The 24,102-nt window shown below is 42.4% G+C and overlaps 1 pseudogene; it reads left to right on the top strand.

Moving 5' to 3' along the window:
• The window catches only part of LOC142139809 (tripartite motif containing 13-like), a 693,488-nt pseudogene that overhangs the window by 499,336 nt on the left and 170,050 nt on the right, over positions 1–24,102 (top strand).

Here is a 24,102-nt window from a genome sequence, read left to right as displayed (position 1 = left end):
ACATATTTTAGCATTTTACTATGTACTGGGTAAACAACAATATTTTTTTATTTCTTAGGGTATCAGAGTTAATTTTATATTATTTTGTGATAGAGCCTTCTGTTGGTAACATTTTTAAGAGTTGTAAAGCTAGCCAAAAAAAGGGCATCTAGTATAATTTACCATGATTATACTCCTAATTATTTTCTAACAATTGCAGAAATTCTGCAATGTGCCCCTAGAAATATGCAGGGCCAGCCAGAGGATTCCTAGGTCCAGGCGAGGAGGCTTCTTATGGGCCTGAAGTCAAAATAATAGTAGCGCAAATGCATAATAACTATTAATAATGATTGCCAGACCCGTAACTAGAAATTTTAGCGCCTGGGGCAAGAAGCCCTTAGCTGTAACCAAATTAAAGTAAAATATAAATTTCCCTGTCACCCCTCCAGCATCACGCTCTGGTTGGTTGCCCCTCCCGCAAAGCCCTAGTTATGGCCCTGATGATTGAACTCATTAATTATTGGGGTATAATAAAAGTTGCTAATTTTCCATTATTTTAAGCCATGCCGAATACATGTTACCCGTTACTACACAGTACAGATCTTCTGATAGGCATCTTTCTATACCACCTTACTAACCATTCATTTTGTTCCACAACGACCCATAAGCAGCGAGTCTTTGCTGCATTCATAATGCGTCCTAACAAGGAGCCAGTAATAGCTATCAACTTAACTACCTTGCATTATAACTAAAGACAAACTATTCAATCATCCATCCTGTCAGTTATCATGAACATATGAACAAACTTTGAGATCATATAAAAAGGACATATAAATCCTTACATAATATAATTATAATACAAAGGCAGTTTCCAGTTTTTCCATCTGCCCCCACCCCCACCTAGTCACCACTGCCGAGCCCCCCGCCAATCTCTGCACCCCTGGATGTCCTTAAATGTGTCCTGTTAATTTTGATATCAAATATATGTAATTTTCTCTAGTCTTGGAAAAGTTACAGGTGCTACAAAGTAGTGTTTTTTTTACTTTTCTTTTTTATTTTTATTTTTCTCTTTTAACTTTTATTATTATTTAATAGAATAATAATAGAGTAGCATATCCAGGGGCATAGCTTGTATAAACTATGGCATAAACACAAACCATACCTGCAGGTACCCTAGTAAATGCACTCTCATATAAAATGAAATGATTACTGTAGGTAACAGGTATGTGAGAGTATATGGGCCTCATTTAAAGTTAGGAGCAAAATCCAGCTAAGGAGTGCAGATTTGCTCCTGGACAAACCATGTTGCTGAGCAAAGCGAACAAGGGCATTTTATGAATGCAGAAAAAATACTGCCTGATTTTACATGTAGCATATAAATACTGGGTACATTTATATTTACACTGCAATTAATTATTCTAGGAGGCACCCCACTGCCCTCCAAACTCTCTGGGCCTGATGTAGAGATGGACCAAAGTCCAACTGATCAGCGCAAACAGCACATTTAGCCAGTCTGCACTCCGACTGAGACTGATCTCCCCCTCGCACCTCTCTGCACTTAGAGAGGTGGAACGGGGAAGGTGGTGTGCGAGCCTAGCAATGTAAAGGCGTGTTCACACTCTTTACATGCTATACTGAGTTGAAAGCAGCCGCAGATAGGTTTCTAGGAGATATATCTTTTGTGGGTTCTTTTTACTGGTGCAACAATCTTTGCTGTATTAAACAAAGAAGTAAAAAAAATAATTAGTTTAAAAAAAAACAACTGTGCACCCCCTCCCAAACAGCTTATCCAAGCCTAGTGCTGTTTGGGGGGAAGCATGTTTTTTTTTTTTACATTAATTTATTCATTTTTATGCTTTTACAGGGCCGCTGTGACTGATACGCCTACGTCTCTCATGCACATCGCCCATAAGGCAGATAAAGAGGTGTGTTTGTGCAATTTGCAGATTATTCTAAATACCGTGCGACTTGGAATCCTGAGTAAATTACGGGATGCAGTTTACACTTACGATTTCAGTGTAAATTGCATCCAACTCTACATCAGTCCCTAAGTCTGTCCACGTGTTTTAAAATCCCCTTCTTCCCGCAGTGCAGCATGGCTTTCCCAAGGTACAGCTTTCACATTGATTTACACTTAATTCTAAATAAGGTCTTATATACTGTCTGGGACAATAGTATGGACATTGTCTCACACTGGCCTGCTATTGGGTAAGTGTGTGTAACTGGCCTATAATTTTTATTGTAACGTCTTTGTGTAGTACACTTACATCCAGGGCCGGTGCAAGCTTTCCTGCTGCCCTTGCAAAGTTTCAAACTAGCCCCCCCCCCCCGCACCCCCCACACACACCAAATGCCCACATCTCAAACCTTCACAAACTTCACGTTTGTAAAAACAAAAGATAAGCCTTACCTCCTCCAGCGGTCCAGATGCTGTGATGTTTGATGCAGAACGCTGTCCAGACCCCACTGCTGGCCAGGGACAAACACAGGACTTCTAGAGGGGTGGTAGCCTGGTGTTATATTTAGGAGCAAAAAACTTGACACAATCAGCCGGCAACAGAGTTTTTGTGATGATTTGAGTCCTTGTTTATGTATTTTGCACTTGTAAAAAGCAATTGGCATCTACTTTTCTTTATTGGTCCAAATGGAAACAAGTCATTCAAACAGTCAGCCCCAACATTTCCCTTCACCACACTGCTTCCGCTTCACCACACCACTGCCCCCCCCCCCCCCGTATCACACTCTGTGCCATTCATCACAGTGTCCTCCCCTGTATCACACTGCCCCCCTGCATCACACTCTTTTCCCTCCATCACAGTGTCCCCCTGCTTCACACAGCCCCCCCCCCCCCCTGCTTCACACAGCCCCCTACCCCCTGCCTTCTGGTTCATACAGCCCTTCACCACCCCCCTATCTACTGGCTCACACAGCCCCCCCCCCCCCCTCTCCTGGTTCACATGCCACCCCTCCTGGCTCAAACAGCCCCCCCTCCTGGTTCACATAGCCCCCCCCCTCCTGGCTCACACAGCCCCCCCTTCTGCATCACACAGCCCCCCCCCCCCCTTCTGCTTCATAGACTTTTCCCTCCATCACACTGACCACCACTGCATCATTCTTTACTTACATCGTCTTTTCTTCATAGAGACAGCTGCTCCTCTCTGCCGGGCCCCTCACTGACACTATCGGGACGTGATGATATCATGTCCCGACAGGCAGTGAGGGGGAGGAGGGAGAATGAAGCTGAGTGCTGAGAGGAGGGACAGGGCATTCAGCATTATGCAGGGGGGAGGCGCTATTTAAATGGCTACATTGATAGCAGAATGAAAATACAGCAGTACTCACTTCCATATAAGAAGTTGTATAAAAACAAAATGGCGGCTTCCTTTTACCTGCTCCTGAACATCAACAATGTAATTTGTATATCACCTATTTTCTGTACAGCTGCTCTTGTTGCCTCCCCATCCAGCCTCAATTATTAGGAAGTCAGTTTGTGGGCTCAGCGCTAATGACTGAAATGTCAACGTGAAAACCAGAAAAATATACAGTTGTAACATTGTAATCAGCATTTATATATTTATTTATATCATTTCTCTTGCTAATTAAGGAAATGAGTTTAATAATTTATATTAAATTAATAGTGTTCTGCTCACTACTTCCTAGGTAGATGTCTGCCCCGCGTCACATTCTACCACCACAGACCGTCACTGACACAGAAGAGCAGTGAGATTAACACCGTCCTCCTCTGCATCTGGTGGGGGGAGCTTTTGAGGCAAGGTGCCCGAGTGGAGGGGCATATAGGGCACCTAGTACACGTCCACCTACTTGGCACAAACATGATGTAGGCAGGAGAGGCAGTATAATAAGTCACTAATGAGTTACAAAATAGACTGGTGTGCAATACATTTCTATTTGTGCAAACAGGCATAATTGGCATCCTCATGACAAGGAGCACACCCTGGATTTTGGAACTGCCTCCATAAAATAGCCCTACAATACCTTTTGGAGGTTTATGGGTTTGGCTGGTAATGTGCAAGTGGAATAAGTTATAATTGCCCTTTTAGATCTATTTTATTACCACTTTAGTAACCCATTTGTTAAATTAAAACAGCACTTGTACTGAAAACCTCACTTTTGTGCTCTCACAAATGCCCTTTAATGTAGCTTTTACTTCTACTGCCACCTCTTGCACAGGTGAAAACTGAACAGGATAGTGACAATGAGTGTCAGGGATCTTGCAAAGCACTTCGTATTTGTATTTCTGATTTCCGGATTTCTCAAGTATGTAAGATTCTTTTTTGTCCTCCTTTGTTAATCCATCCTCGTTATCTCTTTTGTTCTCACTGTTTCTTTGGCAGTCATTTATTTCATTATAATCCAGGAATACATGACACTGCAAATGTCCAGTGTTACTGAAACCTGAGGGTTGGCAGAGAGGATACTAGCTAACTCTTTGATTTTTCACGTACCATCATATTTCTGGTTCTGTGAACAGACAGAAATATAAAATCCTGCTTACAATACATTATTACACATACAGATTTTTATGATCTGTCTGGTCTTGAACTCAGGACTTTCATTTTGTGCATATCGTCCACAAAATCACTCTGCGCATGCTCAGAATTGGGCGATACGCAACAGAACGCAGCCACGTCCTAGTCATCTTAGAGCGCAAATGACACTTGCTACACCCAATATTTAGGGCAGTGAATGGTGTGGGGAACTGGCGGAGGCACATAGACAATGTACAGTAAGGGCGTTCTCATGCAGCCACGTCTAAGTCACAGTCAGCGCAGGCAGAAGTACACTGGTTTTCTGACGTCAAACTAACCAATTTTCTCTTTGGCTAAATTAAATTAATTCTTGTTGTATTTGTCTTATCCTGAATAAGTCTAGCCTCATGCTGTCTGGTGGAGGGTGTAAGTGCCGTCAGGTGCTAGCTCACTCTGAGCTGCAGGTCTTTCTGGGTGATTAGGACGTTAGAAGCCCCTGGACATACAAGTTTAGTGACAACATAGTTGTGGCAAACACAAGAAGGGTAGTGGTGTACGAGCGCAAGTTATGAACAGACCATCTCTCTCTTTGATGAAATAACTTAGCATTATTATGTCACCAACATTTTACTCCAGCAGAATTCATAGTAATGTTGTATAATAAAATACTTATTTAGGCACAGAAGCATGATGGGTCTGCCATCCTGTCTCACACCTTTGCCTCTAATTGGCTGAGGTCAGCCAATTTTCTCACTCCAAAGTGTGCACTGACACACTTCTTTGTCTCTGGCTTCACTCAGGGCCTGATTCATTGAGACACGCAAACAAACGTATTGCGCGGTTTTTTTTTGGTTTTTTTTAAACACGTACTTTGGGCATACGCGTGTCCGCATTCAACATGAAACATCTTTTGTTGATAACAAGTGTAGGTCCACTCTGCTCTGACAGATAAGACACTGCAGAATAAGTCCAATGCATATGTGGAATATAAAGTCCCATCTGTTCGCACAGAAAGGAAAAAAAATATTCAATTAATGTCACCTGTTAATAATATTATATTATATTATATCGTTAATGACAAACCATAAAAAAGAAGTTTATTTTTAATTCCCCTCCTCCTCATAAAATGCACTTACTAGGATGTTATTGATGTCTACTGTTGCTCCCGATTGAAAAGACATGTTCTCACATGTATACACGACGTCATCACTATCACTAGGCACTTATATCTGCCCTGTTGGAGCAAGTGATACGGCTGAAAACCACATACCTTAGAGATACCTAAAGCTTATATCGGGCACTGCTGCATGTACTCAACCTTAACACGCCTTTACTGTAAATTGACTACGTGTATACGCTCATTCCCCTCCCCGTTCCATCCATGGAATCGTAGGCTGTCATATGGGTCCCTTGCGCTCAAAGATGAACTGGATGTTCTTGTGTCACTGGAGTATGGTCCGGTTCTGGGCAGAACGATTTACGCAAATTACGGAACGTATCCGCATTTACGTGCCTTTATGAATCTGGATCTCAAGAACCAGTAAGTACAATCTTGATACTCAAACTTGTCTCTCAAAGCAAACTCACAAGCTCACATTCCTTGATTCCCTGATAGGTCAGCATTGGCCTGTCATGTGGACTCTCGCAAGCTCAATCCCCAATACGGCACAGCTTCTCATCTCACACTGCATTCCATAGATTTCCTCTCGGAACCCAGCGCTCTTAGACACATAGCAGTCAGTTACTCTGTCACAGTCAGAAGAGCAACTACTTAGACCCAATTAGACACGCAACCTGAATGGTTTCACAAGGTGACTTAAGCCTAAGCTCTCTAGTTTCTACATTTCTAGCACTTGGTTCTCCTGATCCGTAGGATCATATGACTCATAACAAGAGGGCGTGACACTGCCTGGAGAATGCTTTTCTCCTCTCCGGTGTCCGGTCCCATGTGCCATCTGCCGCGTCACTGGTCCGTCCGGGGGAATCCCACATCAAAGCATTCGCCAGCGGTGAGATCCGCAGTGACCGATGAGCAAAAAATAAATATAAACGAAATCCAGGTCTGCATTGGGCCTATTTAACTGAGGAGGCCTGGGGCTGCAGCCCCATCAGGCCCATTGTCAATCCGGCCCAGCACTGGTGTGATGCACACTAGATATAGTTTACTATTTGTGGCGGGTGTTAAGTACTTGTAAAGTATATGTACGCCACTACACTACTATGCCCTCCTGTCATTTCTGTTGTCACTGTGTACCCACCATCTATGTGCTATTTGGTCCCGGCTGTCCCTCAGAACTCTTGGCTACTCATGGTGATTCGGCAGACACAGCCCCCCCATCTGTCTATCCTTAATATCTACCCTGTGTCTCTCGGCACAGTACTGATGGTGGGCTGTCCCAGAGTTTCAGAGTAGGGGGATTTGGTTCAGCAGCTCAAGCTCCCCATACGTAACATAACTGAATTGCAAGTATTGAGCATTATAGTTAACCTAGAGAATTACACTCAAATTAATCCTCCGCAATGTCCTTTTGCTCTTTCAATAAAATCAATACATTATTTTGATCCTTAATTCAAGCGCCTGTTAGGGCTGACGGCAAGTGTCATAAACTTGTAGAACAGATCACAGAGGTCTTCACCTATAGCAGCCGCTTTTCCCATACAGCTGAACGTGCTCACAGGTACTCGGATGCCCCCAGGTCTTTAGCTCAAAGTGGTTCAAGTTTATAACCTTACCGTAGCGCAGGTGAGGGCCAGGTAGTAGTACCAGCAAAGTCCAAACGGGCCGAGGTCAAGGCGTACAGCAGGCATCGGTAGTGTGGTCCAGGCAACGGTCAGAGCTGGCGGCAAACAGCGTATCCAGGTAACAGGCAGAGATCAAGGTCACAAGCAACACAGCGGAGTCCAGTAGCAAGCAAAGGGTCATACACAGCAGAATCAATCCAAAAATACAGAATAGAGGAGCAGGAAACGGAGCCAGAACTATAACCGGAAGGGAGGTAAGGACCTTCCTGCCTAATATACTTGGGAGGACCAATCACAATAGGGTAAGTAATGATCATATTCCCCAGCTGGACAGGATTGAAGGGAAATGCGCACGCGCCCGGTTGGTCGGGTTGTGCCAGTAATGGAGAAGCGTCCCGACCGTCGTCATGGTGACGGCCGGGACGAAAACCATGACGATGGCCGGTACGTGTCCGTGAGGTCAGGGCGAGTTGCGGCGGTGCCTGAGCCGCCGCGGCTCGTGACAGCGCCAACATATTACACTGTGCAGAGAATGTTATTAAACTATTAGTTAAGCTCTTGGGCTCGCTAGATGATGTAAGCATTATCTTGCCAGGCTGTCTGCTGCGTGCCATCGGCTGCTGCTCTTAGTAGGAGCCATCTTGTTGTAATTATAGTGAAAATTATAGTTCAGTTTCTTTCTGTGGTGTCATGTATGTTATTTATTTTTATTTATTTGTTCTTTACTATAGAAATGTATATAATAAAGTCTTTGTTTTTCTTATATATGTTAGTTTCATTATAGCAACATCTACATAGCTTACACTAATAAAACCGGTGCTTTCTGGTCACTGTCCTGCTGTAAAGTCAGAACTTTTGTCCTGATTGCTGGGAGATATGTCACACTCCAGCGAGCAGCGAGAGGTCGCTGCACACTTCTGCCAATGGCGTATGTGACAATGCAGGTTTATTTCTGTTGGAGGGTGGCCTAGCGCTCTTCACCTACCAGGGAAGGCACAGCCGTGCCCACAATGGTTTGAACACAGCACTTTGTGTCGCTCAAATCTCTATGATAGCTGGTTAGTGGGGGGGACCCAGGAAGTTGCTGTACCGGGGGCCCAAAATTCCTCTTGGCAGCCCTGGTTACATGAAGAGAAACCAACTCTTTGTTAAGCCATCCGTTGTTCTTATCCGTTGTGTATTGACAACTACATAGTGACAAGTCTCTTGTTCTGTATACTGGTTTACGTGACAACTGCATTCACTTTTGTTGTATATAAAAATGTTATTTAAACTATGAACCTTATCTACGTGTTCATTATCATACTGTTTCTCCTTTATTTAGCTACATCCCCTTTTTACCGCAGTCACATCCACTATTCTCCCCACACCTCAATTTCATCACCTGCAGAGAACACACCCACAAACTATAACTCGAATATTGCATCATCTATCACAGTATAATACAAATAATACTATCTAACACTTTGTAGGTGGACTTTGGTCACAATTTTATGACTATATTTTGCTGATTAATCTTTTTAGTTTTTAGTGTCTGTGTAATGTTCAAAGAAATGTCCCCATCCAATTTCTGGTTATAGTAAGTTGTCAGTGTGTCTCACACTGTCTGGGACTTTGAGCTGTTGCACATTTTGTGCAGTATTTACTGTACAATCTGTGATGATCTCTACGGAATGTATGTGCTGGACATTCTGTTCTGTATATGATGAACATGATGGGTCTGATTCATTAAGGCGGGCAAAACAGACATTGCACATTTTTTTTAAAACATATGTAATTGGGCATATGCATGACCGTATTCTACTAGATGAGGATCTGAAGAATTGTCTCTTGCTGAATACAGGTGTAGGTACGCTCTGTATGTTGAGACAGACACAGTACACTGCAGGATATGTGGAATATAAAGTCCCAGCACAACGCAAAAAAAAGTATTCAATTATTGTCATCTGTTAATAATATAGTCATTAATAAAAAAATATAAAAAAAAGTTTTGTTATTTTTTCCCCCCCATTTTTTCTCCATGAAATACTTTTATGAGGATGTTGTTAATGTTTAATGTACATAAAATGCATTTTTACAATTGGTCTTGATTGCAAACACATGTTCTAGCATACATACGCGACCATCATCACTATCACTCGGCATTTACACCTGTCTTGTACCTGGTGCAGGTGATACCACTGTAAAACACCTTAGAGATGCCCAAAGTTTGAGTCCGACGCTGTAGCGTGTGCTCGTCCTTGGCACGCCCTTACTGCACTTTGCCTACGTGCATACGCCCCCTCTCTCCCCATTTCCACACCTGTAATCGTAGGCAAACAGATTTTGAAGTTCTTGTATTCACTGAACGTATAGTCCGTTTCTAGGCGTGCCAAGTAATTTACGGCACCTATCAACATTTACGCGCCTTAATGTGTGTGTTTTGAAGCATCAGGCCCCTGAGTGTGTGTTGATGTATCAGGCCCCTGAAGGTGTGTCTAGGCACTTGAGAGCCCCAAGTACCAGGACTAGGAGTCCTGAGGCACCAGTGGGTCCCCAAGTACCAGGCATAGGAGGCCTGAGACAACAGCATAAGCAGGATTAGCTGGAGGAAAAACTAGGATTAGTCTGTGGAGCCCCCCACTAACCTGTAGGCCTATGGTGGAGTTCAGGTAGGCTTTTGTTATCCGGAAACATCTGCAATCTGTGACTTGTGTGCCTTGAAACTGTGGGGTAAGTCAGAGTAGACCATTACAACCAGTAGAGGTTTAGCGCAGAGATGGAACTAGCGAACTGTGAGCCCCGGTGCAGGGAGGAGGGAACCAGGGTCCCCGACCCTCTGCATCTGCCATGTAGCGGGCCCCCTTTATCTCCATGGGCCTCGGTGCACGCCACCTGCTGCACCAATGGTAGTTCTGCCACTGGTTTAGCGTTAGAGTTGCGCAGTGGCCGATCACTTAGATCGTTGATAGGATCAAGCGCTGCTTATTTGCTGTTGATGTTAGGTTATAGAATAACGCTGGTGTGAGAGGAACATTAGAGCTAGGGAGCTAGTTCTGTGGGGCTGGGTGTTGTCGTGTCACCCCTGTCTCCAGGTTCTGAGTGGCAGCGTGCAGGCGGCTATCAATAGGAGGAGGCCGTTTTTCCCGGTAACAATTTCCGGTTTCGTCTATTTCTTGGTAGGGCCCTCACCCATACTATGGTGAGTAGGGTATTTGGGCGGGATTCTTCCCTGTCCCGAATATATGTAGCCCTGCACTGAAGCCTAGTGCAAGTAGAGGTGGTGGGCAAGCGGAGTAGAGTGAAGAGTCTCTACTCATGGCCTGCACCTTGTATGCCCCCTTCCAACTGTAGCCCCGCTTCCCAGTAATTTGCCTACTTTCCTCCTTAGGCGGACTTGCTAGGGGGATTGAACGCAAAGTGGGATCGCAGGTTCGCTGGTGAGAAGCGTGTGGTGTGTTTCATAGTTGTCCCTCAAGATTGGGTGAGTACCTGGGGTGCTCCGAAGGGGTTTCCGTTGCGTGTTGCCCTTGTCCCCAAGGAACCTTTACACTTGATATACCTTAAGCGCATCATCATGCGGTAGAGATGGCAGTCGTCATCATTATCAATTTGCTGCTGTGAGTGGGCAAGTATGCACTATAACTTGATCTAGTTTTTAACCATTTCACTAATAAATTCAGCCCGTGCGGATCAGGCTAGGGCTGGTTCACATTATGGCAGGAGGATCCCATGCTAGCCTGGTGCTGGTAGCAGGTTTTACAGGGGGACCACACACTGTTTGTTCCCACAATTTTGCTGCTACCAGCTGTAAACGATAGGGTTGGTACTACTTTTAGGGAGGCAGCACGTTGGTTTTTGTGTCCACCTCTACTTATATGATATAACATAAAAGGAGCGCAATGGAAAAAACTGATATAAAGTAATAATATTAATATATATATATATATATATATATATATATATATATATATATATATATATATATATATAACAAATACGGACTCCTTAAAATACTGGATGATAATTATTGATGCAAGGATACCAATCCTAAAAAAGCCAGTATGTGCAAAAGATAAAAAAGGTTCAATATAAAAATATAAACATAAAAAAATGCAAAAGCTCATTGAGACATACTCATTTGCAAGTAACGCGGCTTGCGCACTCTTACCGTTATTACGGTAATAGTGCGCGTAATTACCGTTATTACGATATCTTTAACACCGGTTTTCAGGGAGCTGCGAGCTGAAATCCGGCTTAGAATTACTGTAATAACGGTAATACTTTCAGACTTCTTGTATGACGTGTGGATCAAAATTAGCATGGACTTCCTTAATGCGTTTCATCCATAAAGGACTTTTTCCACCTTTACTTAGGCAGCAGACACCTGAACACACCTTCAGTGAACTTGTTGAAACTCCCCTTTCCTCCCCTGCTCCACCCCTCTAAGCATAGAGAGTAGTAAGTGCAAGATGCATCTGAATCTATCTAGAGTATTTTACACACAAAAAAATCGAACTCTACATGAGTCCCTTAGTGAGCGCAACCAACCAGTCCATGTCCAGTACCTTTGGGACAAAAAGGCAATCTATAGTGAATCAATTATTTTACTATTATTACTATTTAGTCCGTAGTGAACAAAGCAGTCTGTCATCACCACAGCCACCTCACTGTGGGTTAGGATTAGGTGATGGCTATCTATAGTGAGTCATATTAATACATTACTATTTCTGGGTGCTCTGTGTCATTCAGTAGAAGTTCTTGTGTACATAGTTAGCAAATATTCCTAACCACAGATTTTGTAGATTTTTCCTCCTCTGTATACCTATGGTCACATGTTATATCTATTTATACAATATATATGAGCAGGTGCTGGCTGGCAGACTTTAGCCTGGGGGGCAAGCACACAGCACTGGCCCATAAGTAGTGGCCCATCCTTAAAGGGTGGTTTTCGGTACAATATATATTTATCAATATAAATAGAGCCTATTTTAGTGTTGCTTAATCCAGCGATACTTTATTAGTATAAATGATAAATCTTAAATAAAATAAACAACAAAACACAAACCTCACTTTATATTGTATTTTGTATGTTCCTTCTCCCTCCAGCACTTTTATCAAAATGCTAAAAGTCTGTTTGCATTAAAAACCTTTTGTTTTTGCCAGCAAACGTGCTTGTTTTTGCTTCGCCCTATATACTAACAGGGTTATTAATTGTTTTAGGGTTAACCTAAGCCAAATAATATTAGGGGTGGTATTGGGAGGAGGAGCAGAGCAATATGTCTCAATCTGACACCCTGCCCCAGAGCTGGATTAAGGCTCTGGGGCGCTCGGGCACTTTAAACAGGTAGGGGGGGGGGGCTATGATATAGCATGGTTATCATTTTAGACAAATACACAGGCAATACTGTGTGAACTACTAGGTGCATGTAGTTCTGCTGCCTTCACGAACAGTACACTATGAACCGGGACATACCAACCAACTGTCCTTGCAGTCAGACCAAATCCTGACTAAGCGAGATAGTCTCCCAGATTCAGGACCGTCCCACCAGATTCAGGACAGTTGGCAGACTGCTCTCTTCTACCACTTCTTGTCACTGTCACCACTTGTGGCTGCTGGTGTCTTTAGCTCATTTGCTGGTTTTCTGGATCCTGGAATGTTGGAGACCCTATTTGGAAAAAAAATGGGTACATAAAATTTAGGAAACGCCAAGCAGCCTCAACATTGAAATGATAATATTCACATTTGCTAAATAGATATATTTCCTTAAATAGCCCCACCATCCCCCCACAAATAAAATAGAACCCATTAAATAATTAATCCTCACCTTTAAATAGCCTACCTCCGACACTATATTAAGACCCCCCTTCCTTCACATATTATATTAACATACTCCCCCCTCCACAAACATTATCCTGACATGCTCCCCCCTCACACACACACTATGCCATACTTGTCATACTTACGGCAAGTATGATCCGGGAGCCTGCCGGGGAAGGTGGGCGTGCAGGGGGCAGTGCTCCAAAAATCGCGTCAGTTTGGCCCTTCCGCGATTCCTGGTGAATAGCAGCGTTTTGGACCTAAATCTGCCCACTTCAATAGGAAGTGGGCAGATCAGGGAGATTGCCACAATCCAGGAGACTCACGCGAAATCCGTGAGAGTTGGCAAGTCTGCACTACGCTGCCATGCTCCCCCCTCACACACCTAATGCTGCCATGTCCCTCCCCACACAAACACATTATGTTGACATGCTCCCCCCTCACACACACACAATGCTGCAATGCCCCCTCACACACACACAATGCTACCATGCCCCCCTCACACACACATAATGCTACCATGCCCCCCTCACACACACATAATGCTACCATGCATCCCCCTCACACACACATAATGCTGCCATGCCCCACCCTCACACACATAAGCTACCATGCCCCCCTCACACACACATAATGCTGCCATGCCCCCTCCCTCATACACACACAATGCTGCCATGCTTCCACCCCACACATAATGTTGCCATGCTCCCCCCACACAAATACATTATGCTGCCATGCCCCCCCCCTCACACACACACATAATACTGCTATGCTCCCCACACACACACACAAATATAATACTGCTATGCTCCCCCTCAACACACACACAATGCTGCCATGCCCCCCTTACACACACATAATGCTGCCATGCCCCCCCTCACACACACATAATGCTGCCATGCCCCCCTCACACACACATAATGCTACCATGCATCCCCCTCACACACACATAATGCTACCATGCCCCCCTCACACACACATAATGCTACCATGCATCCCCCTCAACACACACACAATGCTGCCATGCCCCCCTTACACACACATAATGCTGCCATGCCCCCCCTCACACACACATAATGCTGCCATGCCCCCCTCACACACACATAATGCTACCATGCCCCTCCCTCACACACACATAATGCTACCATGCCCCCCCTCACACACACATAATGCTGTCGAAGTCGTATAATTGGATGAACGAAAGTATATTGGTTTATTATTGTTTTGCCGTGTGATTGCGATTCGTACGCCATGTAACACATGGCATGGTGCGATCGCACGGTAAAATACGCACGCACACACTCGCATTACAACATTTAGTTATTTATATAATTCATATTCATATTGGTTTCGTTACACTGTAATTTATGAGCAGATAATATTTGGTTTATTAGTAGTATATATATAAATATATATATAATGATTATACGTACACTTCAGTGATATATATATAGTTCAGGTTGTGGGAAAGGTGGCATGTCTGGTATCATACTGAAACCCTATTCATCAGCAGCTGTCTGGTGCAGTCGGCAAAGAGATCGCACATTGCATACTTTAGTTATTGATATTAGGGAATAAACCTTTTGTATGATGCTGGCTATGAAGGGAGCAGACCCCCCTGGAGAGATGACCCCCACCTTTTGGATTCCTTAGATTGAATCAGCCTATGACCTGTTTACCCTGGACCCACCCAACGTCTGGACCTATAGAAACAATCTACGTCATCTCTATTGTTCACTGTGTAACACTGTACTGTATATAATCATAGCTGCACACCCCCTGGCCCTCAGTCAACTCTGACACAGTATTCTAACAGATATACTGTCCACCGGGTCCCGTGGGTGCGCAGCGAGCGCATGCGATAGCATTGGTATGTATTTATCTTTTGGTATTAGCTGTACTGTACTGTATCATAATATAATAATGTATTGAATTGTTGACTATTTACATCTGCTAAAATAAATCACTTTGTGCTTTGGAAACACATACACTTAATTGGGCAATGCTTATTTTAAAACGGTATAATTACTTTAATAATTTGGGGGCTCGTGAGTGTAGGAGTTACGTTATCGGCAGGTATGCAACGCTCACGGTATTCGTTTCCTCAACAAAGGGTGGATTGACGGACGTGTCGCATAACAGGAAAGAACGCAATGTGTTTAAGACCTGTGGTTCACTTTGTGTTGCAAAACCGAATGTCCGTTGTTGCATAGACTGAAGGAACGCTAATTTGAATCTAGGGACAAAAAAGGAAAAATGTTTCTTTTTATTGTCGTTTTGCGTTTTAAAGGGTATAGCATTGCATAGCGTATGTGTATTTCCTGCTGTGCGTACGCAAACTTCCGGTAGATGTGCCACGTGGTTAAACAATTGTTTTGATAGTTATTATATGTGCATAGTATAATTACTTGTGAAAACCTCTCCTACTGTTATTGGGAACTTTTAATTTTCTGCGCAGAAAAGGTGTATAGTGTGTGATTTTGTAACGTAGATACACTGTTTATTATTCATTGTGCTCAGTTGCTGTCTGACGAGGCGGATTGCCCAACTGAAGGACGGTATACAGGGCAGGTATACCGAATGCGAAAACGTGGTTTTCGCAAAGCGCTACCAAAAGAATGCACAGCGGAAGTGAGTGTGGCGAAAAACGCGTGTTCAGCGGAAGTAAGCGTACCGGAAACAAGCATTCCGGAAGTGTGCGTTGCAAAGCGTGGCGAACTGAGCGCAAACACGCCCCCGACAAATTCGGTCGGGGCGGATAGTACAGCCAATACCAAAAATGTAAAAACTGTAACTAGTAACTTGTATGTTGTTTTAAGTAATGTTAAATGTAATGTTTCAGGACAAAGAAAAGGAACGATCCCACCAGCAGGGGCAGCGGCTGAAAGTGGTGAGAATAATATAAAGGTTAACACAGGGGGAGACATCCATTGTACTGCAGCAGCAATTTCAGCAACTAGTTATAATGATTTGGTAGACTTACATCCTGTCTGCACAACAGCAGTTCCCTATGGGAAAGTGGACAGAGATGGTGATGTTCCCTTAAAACATGTAGCAAAGCATGATTCATGCACTAGGTCTGAAACATTTTCAATTTTGTCTGATTTCCCTGATCCTGGAAAGATTTGACCAAATGTCAGCAGTTTATTAGATATTATGGTAATGTGTACGAGCCAACTAATAACGATTGGCGAATATTCTTCCTCTCAATACTGATATACAAACGTTCATTGAGGATTGTATGTAGGAGGAGGATGAATCCTTAACCGAGGATGATAATCAGGACAATATTAGACATATAATCACACAGTTGGCCATATATTTTCCAGTGATAGTGGACTGGAGTAAAATTTTTACTATCAAGCAAAAATATAGTGAAAATGCAACAGACTATTTTTGCAGGGCTCTAATAGAGATGACCACATATACTGGGGTATCAGACATAAAAGATAATGTATATTACAGGGTGGTCGCTGTTTCAGTTCTAATGGATGGCCTCAGGGAAAACTTGAAAAGTGATTCCTCTCCAGTTTCATTACCAAACTGGAGAGGAATCACTGTAAGTGCTCTCAGGGAGTCAGTTATAGGACATGATAAAAGTATAAATGAACAGAAAGAGACACTAAGTGATAGGGTAATGATGGTAAGTATCCCAGCACTAGAGTGACTGCACACACGACCACCAGCATACAACCCACATAACAGGAAACCCAGAATAGTGAGATGTTACAATTGCAGAGAAGAAGGACACATTAGGAGAGATTGTAAAAAGGAAGAGAAACAACATGAGTTGAGGAAGTGTTTTCAATGCAATAAAATAGGACACCTAGCAAAACATTGTGCAGACATGACAGGGACGTGCTTCTACTGCCGTAAGAAGGGACACATGAGTAGGAACTGTGTAGAGAGAAGAATGGATACCTGGGTTGGAAATCACATAGACATCCACAAAGGAGGCGTACACTTCTCTCAGAGGTTCCCCTACAATTGATTGCACACTCTGTAACAACTAATATTCTGGGGGAGAAATATAGCCGACTCTAGAGTTAATCTGTGGTAAGTATTAATGTGCAAAATGTAGAAAGAAACTTATTTAAAAGGTAATCTTTGTTGATTTTGTTTGTTTTATGTTGTCAAATGCTTGTTTTCCCAATCGCTGGCCGATGGTAAAGAATGGAAATGTTTGTTTTGTTTGCTGTTATGAGATAACTATCTTGTTTCCCTCTTACAGATAAAAGGTAGACAAAAGATATATAGACTTAGTGTTTAAAAAGGGTGAGATAGAGAACTAGAAGAATTACTCTTGAAAGACTAATTAACAATAGACAAATGGAACACTCTTTGTTTTAGGCTGCAGTGTCTCATGATAATTTGTTTGGCTGAGAATCATTATCCAACAATCAAGTATGTACACACTTTGCTCCAAAATATCGTTTTATGTATCTCAGATGAGTCATCAACTGTTAATTTTTACATTTCTCTATCATAAGTTAGGAAAGTCCATTGAAAAGGTATGTAGTCAATATGATACCGAGTTCTTAATGAACAAATAACGGACGACACTGGATTGCACGGTTAAGACCCCCTAGTCAAGTATGGGGAGGGGTCATAGTTAGCAAATAGCTAAGGGGAGCAGTGGAATGAATTCAGCCATTTCCCCATAGAGTCCAATCCAGCTATCATTTTTGCTGTAAAATCTCCCTTTCTACATGTATGTTTATATTCAAATATTTGTATTCCCATCATTCATTGCTTTCCTATTTCTCATTATTTACACAAACGCTAGTACCCCTCTCTCTCTCTCTCTCTCTCTCTTTCTCTCCCTCTCTCTCCCTCTCTCTCTCTGCTCTGGTAGAGATAAAATCAGACACGGTCTCATCAAAGGGGCTAAGACATATTTTTTTTTTTTTTTTACATAAGACAAATTCAGAGATACACACACTAGATTAACATGAGTTACAGAAACAGTCAGGGGTTTTGTTTTCATGTGTATAGAAACTGCTGATTTTAAGCAGAAAGGTTCTGTTGTGGAAATACGATTCATGTTTTATAGATTGCATATCTGTTTTGTTTTTTTTTGTTTTTTTGTGATTCGTGCCTCCTGTACAAAAATGTGCCTTTATATGGATGCACAAAGGGTGGATAGGAGATTGCTGGAGGTTAGGCATAGAGATATGCATCTCTGTATAGAACATTGGAGTAGGATTTTTACCATAAGATACGACATAATGTGAAACCCTAGAAAATGTAGAATTTTCATGTTTTATATTTTTTCACTGTTAGACAGACATGTACTGGATACTGTTATATTTGAAGAAAGTGTTATAGAAATAGACCCCTTTGCCTTTCCCACTTAGTCAAGTAGCTGAATGTGAGGTACTGAGAATGACATGTGAATTGGCAGAGGGAAAATCGATTGATATACATGGGTCTTCAGCATTTTTCTAGTCTAGGGGGTGATGTTGAGTTGACTGAAAAAAATCTTTTTATAGCAATACCAGCACATGATTAGGACACTACATAGAGGACTTTATACAGTGACACAGTTACCAACTGAAGTAGCTGCTAGTAAAGTCTACACTTACACACACGACCATACATGGCTGTCACACCAGGGCGAACATAGCTGTCAAATAGACAGCAGGGTTTTATGCGACAGCTAACAAATCTATGTTTTGTTTTGTTTTTCGTTGTATTGTTTTAGTTTTAAAATATGAACACACACACAAACATGCACACATACACATATTGGTTAATGTATGAAGATTTGTGTTACCTAAGGAATAAACTATCTGGAAGGTGAAGAGATGTGGTGAGGAGTCTGGTGGACTCTGGAAAGATGGACAAGGTAGACCAATAGAGCCATCCCATATCCCTCCTGCTGATGGGTTTTCCTCCAGGTAAAACAAATACACGTCATCCAATTACCACCATGCAGGATCCTCAAGTATACACTGGTGTACCAATGAAATATGACTGGGTAAAGGTATATTGAAATGTGTCTAATGTATTACTGTGTCATACTCAAAGCTTTTGTTATTCAATGTGATAGTCCTAGAGTTATAATAGGTGATAGGGGTTTTCATGTTATTGATAATAGAGTTATAATGTATGAGTAGTGGTAACAAATCACATACTTTCAATTAGCCATAAACCAGTGTGAACATAAAGTAGTGGTACGCGGTAGAATGAATTGAATAGAATAAGAGTTGGAACTTGATTGAAGTGACTGATAGCTTCGGCCACTAGTCCTTTCCCGCTACCAAAAGATCAATCCTGGGCAGACTCCTAACCTGTCAGTTTTTGAAATGTTCTTGACCCCTCGTGAGATGAGATTGTAACTGGGAGGCTAGGTTAGACCTTGAGAGAAGGTAAATAGTGAGACAGCAACCGAGAACGTCCAAAACACTGTTTCCTGAAAAGTCACACTAACTGTCAGGATGTTGGATCGGGAGAGTAAGTTGTGGAACAGAAATTTCTTAGGCTCAGGTTATTTGACAGACAGGTACCAGGTGTAGGCTACCAGCATCACGGCTTCAAGGGTAGCAGACACACTGGTGCCCATTCCACCCACTGCAGAGGGGCCAACACTCAGAGAAGGGTCCAAGGGCACTCATGAGTCTGGTCTGGAAGGCCTCGAATGCAGTTAGTAGCACCTGAGCCAAAGGCTAAGACTGTTGTCCAGCATGAAGTTGTAGTTTTTCCTGTTTTGTGTTTCTCTCATTTCATTCTCTTCTCACAACGGTTAATTCTTTTGATTATTAGCAGGTGACAGAGGCTGGTTCAGGTAATGATAAGGAGGTATTGGGGATGGAGGAGAAGTTAGTAGCATAATCGGTCCAGCCAATTACTCTATTGAATTCAGGGGTAAAGGAAAATTTGGAAACCCTGGAGCTTGGAGAAAGTGTGAGGGGTTATTGTCTGAGTAGCATTACGTCCGTTAGTGCGGCGACCCCATAGTTAAAAAAAAAAAAGAGATACACCCAGCGATGCCAGTACAGTAATATTCGGACTTGAGCAGGCATCCTTGAGAATGAATATCATTCTTGGGTGGGTAAGGTTTTAGACCAAACATAGTTCTGGGCGTGCTCACACGTGCCTCAGTGATTATATCAAGTAGGATTAGTTCTCTTTCCACTAAATATTCTTGAGGTACCCGAACTATAGGTGGGAGGTCACTAGGGGAAAAAGTACGACACCTAGGTCCCTTAGTCTGAAGTCTCCCAATGCGTTGCAAGCCGATCACTGTTAAATCTGAGTATCGGGAGACTGGGAAGAATGAACAGACAATAGCCCGCCCACAAGTGTTGATGAAAAGAACTGATGACATTATTAGAAGTGTGTATATTAACACAAGCTGTAGGAGATTGCATATGACATTATTGATAGACATAGGATGATGCTATTGATGAACATGAAGTGTTTAAATGTATTCTGAGCTTAAAGACATGCGTTGGACAGAAGAACCTGTTAAACTTGAAGAACTGTAGTAGAGAATTCTGTATAGCTGATACATGTTCTATTGTACCTTGTACCTTTCCAAATAATGTATTAAGTGTTTTATTGCACCCTTGAATGGCATACAAAAGGTTATCTCCAAGCTCCAGAAGTGTACGAATTATAGTAAAAGAAGAAGTCATTTAGAGGATTAAGACTCTCTCTTATGATAACTTGTTTAGATCTACAAACAGCGTAGTCATACCCCAAGGGGGACTTGCATTACATAACAATGAAACGTGGTACTGAGATCCTGCATATAACATCTTTAAGGTGATAGTTTATTGTACTATCAAAGGGTGGACTGTCAAAGTCGTATAATTAGATGAACGAAAGTATATTCGTTTAATATTGTTTTGCATTGCGATTCGTACGCCACGTAACACATGGCATGGTGCGATCACACGGTAAAATACGCACGCACACACTCGCATTACAACATTTAGTTATTTATGTAATTCATATTCATATTGGTTTCGTTACACTGTAATTTATGAGCAGATAATATTTGGTTTATTAGTAGTATATATATAAATATATATATAATGATTATATGTACATTTCAGTGATATATATATAGTTCAGGTTGTGGGAAAGGTGGCATGTCTGGTATCATACTGAAACCCTATTCATCAGCAGCTGTCCGGTGCAGTCGGCGAAGAGATCACACATTGCATACTTTAGTTATTGATATTAGGGCATAAACCTTTTGTATGATGCTGGCTATGAAAGGAGCAGACCCCCTGGAGAGACGACCCCCACCTTTGGATTCCTTAGATTGAATCAGCCTATGACCTGTTTACCCTGGACCCACCCAACGTCTGGACCTATAGAAACAATCTACGTCATCTCTATTGTTCACTGTGTAACACTGTACTGTATATAATCATAGCTGCACACCCCCTGCCCTCAGTCAACTCTGACACAATATTCTAACAGATATACTGTCCACCGGGTCCCGTGGGTGCGCAGCGAGCGCATGCGATAGCATTGGTATGTATTTATCTTTTGGTATTGGCTGTACTGTACTGTATCATAATATAATAATGTATTGAATTGTTGACTATTTACATCTGCTAAAATAAATCACTTTGTGCTTTGGAAACACATACAATTGATTTGGCAATGCTTATTTTAAAACGATATAATTACTTTAATAATGCTGCCATGCCCCCCTCACTCACACATAATGCTACCATGCCCCCCTCACACACACATAATGCTACCATGCCCCCCCTCACACACATAATGCTGCCATGCCTCCCTCACACACACATAATGCTACCATGCCCCCCCTCACACACATAATGCTGCCATGCCTCCCTCACACACACATAATGCTACCATGCCCCCCTCACACACACATAATGCTACCATGCCCCCCTATACACACACACAATGCTGCCATGCCCCCTCCCTCATACACACACAATGCTGCCGTGCTCCCCCCCCACACACATAATGTTGCCATGCTCCCCCCACACAAATACATTATGTTGCCATGCTCCCCCCCACGCACACACATAATCATGTCATGCCCCCCCCTCACACACACACATAATGCTGCCATGCTCCCCCCCCTCACACACACATAATATTGCTATGCTCCCTTCACACTCACATACACATATAATGCTCCCTCCAACACATATTTTATTAACACCCCACCACTTACCTACTTCCATCCGCGTGATGTGCTCCTCACACATGGGACGGCACATGTCACGTGGTGCTTGTCCATGTGATTACAGTGTCTCGAGCCACGCATAGGGGAGGGAGGGGGGACGGATCTCCAGATCCACGGCAGCCAATGATGTAAGGTGGCTGGTCCCAGAGGAGGGGCCAGCCACCAAGCAATAGAGACTTGGGCTGGTCTTTCTGGCCCGGTGGGGCATATGCCCCCCGGCCCAGCCCATCCCTGCACTACTGTGTAGTTTATTTCTATACTAAAACATGTTATTCAATATTGGCAGACCATTTAAAGTGATTAACATCAAATATGTTTTTGGTTCATTTGTGCACATCATAAGTGAATGTATACGTTGGACACAGTTTTATGTTATATGTCTGTGCAGGCTATTTCTGCTACCTCTTTGTCTGGTCTATGCATTGCAGCTAGGCCCTGCCCCTAAGCTAATGTGTATATTGAGAGAATTATCATAACTCAGTAAGAATGACAGGAGAGTTCTGGGAGGAGATAAAGGGAGTATGGTGAAGAGAAGTAAAACAATGACATCTGTACTGACTGTTGACCTTTGCACATTGATTTATTAGCTCCGTCGCTGAAACTTGGTAGAGTCCTATAACAAGAATGACTTTATGCAATTATCCCTTAATATTTCAATGAAATATATGCAAAGGGAGAATAGAAAATATAGGGTAAGGGTCAATTTAACTTACGTATCCTTTTGCCGTACAGGCACGTGGCAGCACATTGTGTAAAAGGACTAGATGTGTATAATGATTTATAGTAAGAATTATTTATAGGTGTTATTTTATTTTACCACACACACATTGTCAGTTCCTTCCTATGACCATTAGTCATTTACTTGCAACATGTGTAATCACAACGTGACAAGTCATATTTACTGTTTAATTTATACATAAACTATGACTATTCAGTATCATGACAACATACACAATGTAACTAAAGTGCACCCAACATCTACACATAGTATATGCATTTATTTTGTGGCCTGAACCAATATTCATGAACCAGCGGCCTATCAATCCATTAGGAACAAATAACATCACTGAGAGTTTACTCAGGTGATAGGTGGTATGTAATTGTAAAAAACGAGATCCATAACACTGCAGCCGATAGTGAGGGTAGATACCTTATTTTAGACGTCACAATTTACCACAGGCGATACACGCTGGTCAATATTTATGCCCCATAATTTATCCATGAGGCTAAGTTATATTTACAGCTTCCGCTGCTGTAGGGCAAAATGTGATGCCTGAAATGTGCCCAGAAATTGTATACCTGCATGCTGATGGGTCTGCTTAATATTGAGGGAGGTTATAAAGCTCAGGAATGCAAATCACCTTCCAGGGTACATGCTCAATAATATAATCTACAATTTTGAATACTTCTATAACATAATATAACTGTCATTGTTAATGTGGAACTCACTGAAATTTGTTACTTTTCTATTATACACACATGCACAATCAGTTCAAGTAAGGAGAAGTGGTGGAAAATGAGGACCCCTCATTATACAATCATACCTCTGCTTACCAAGGTGGGTGGATGGGGTCAGGGTAAGTCCTAATTTGTCAGAAATGTACTTTTTCAATTTTGTGAGGTATGTACTCCGACCATACATGTACTAAGCTGAGTATGCCACATTTATACAAAGGTACAGCTAAATGCCTATGTAAGAAATAGAAGTCACCAATAGTGAAGAAGAATGAAGTAGAGTTTACAACCCCCACAGATTTCCCCTGTATGGGATCAGTCATTATTAGAGATGCTCACTGACCCCCGTGTTTTGGTTTTGTCTTTGGATCTGGATTACCGTCGTGGTTTGGTTTTGGTTTTGGTTTTGCCAAACCGCCCTTGCGTGTTTTGGTTTTGGTTTTGTTTTGCAA

The sequence above is a fragment of the Mixophyes fleayi genome, chromosome 2 (assembly GCF_038048845.1).
Source record: "Mixophyes fleayi isolate aMixFle1 chromosome 2, aMixFle1.hap1, whole genome shotgun sequence".
NCBI lineage: Eukaryota > Metazoa > Chordata > Amphibia > Anura > Limnodynastidae > Mixophyes > Mixophyes fleayi.
This window is presented reverse-complemented; position numbering and strand designations above follow the sequence as displayed.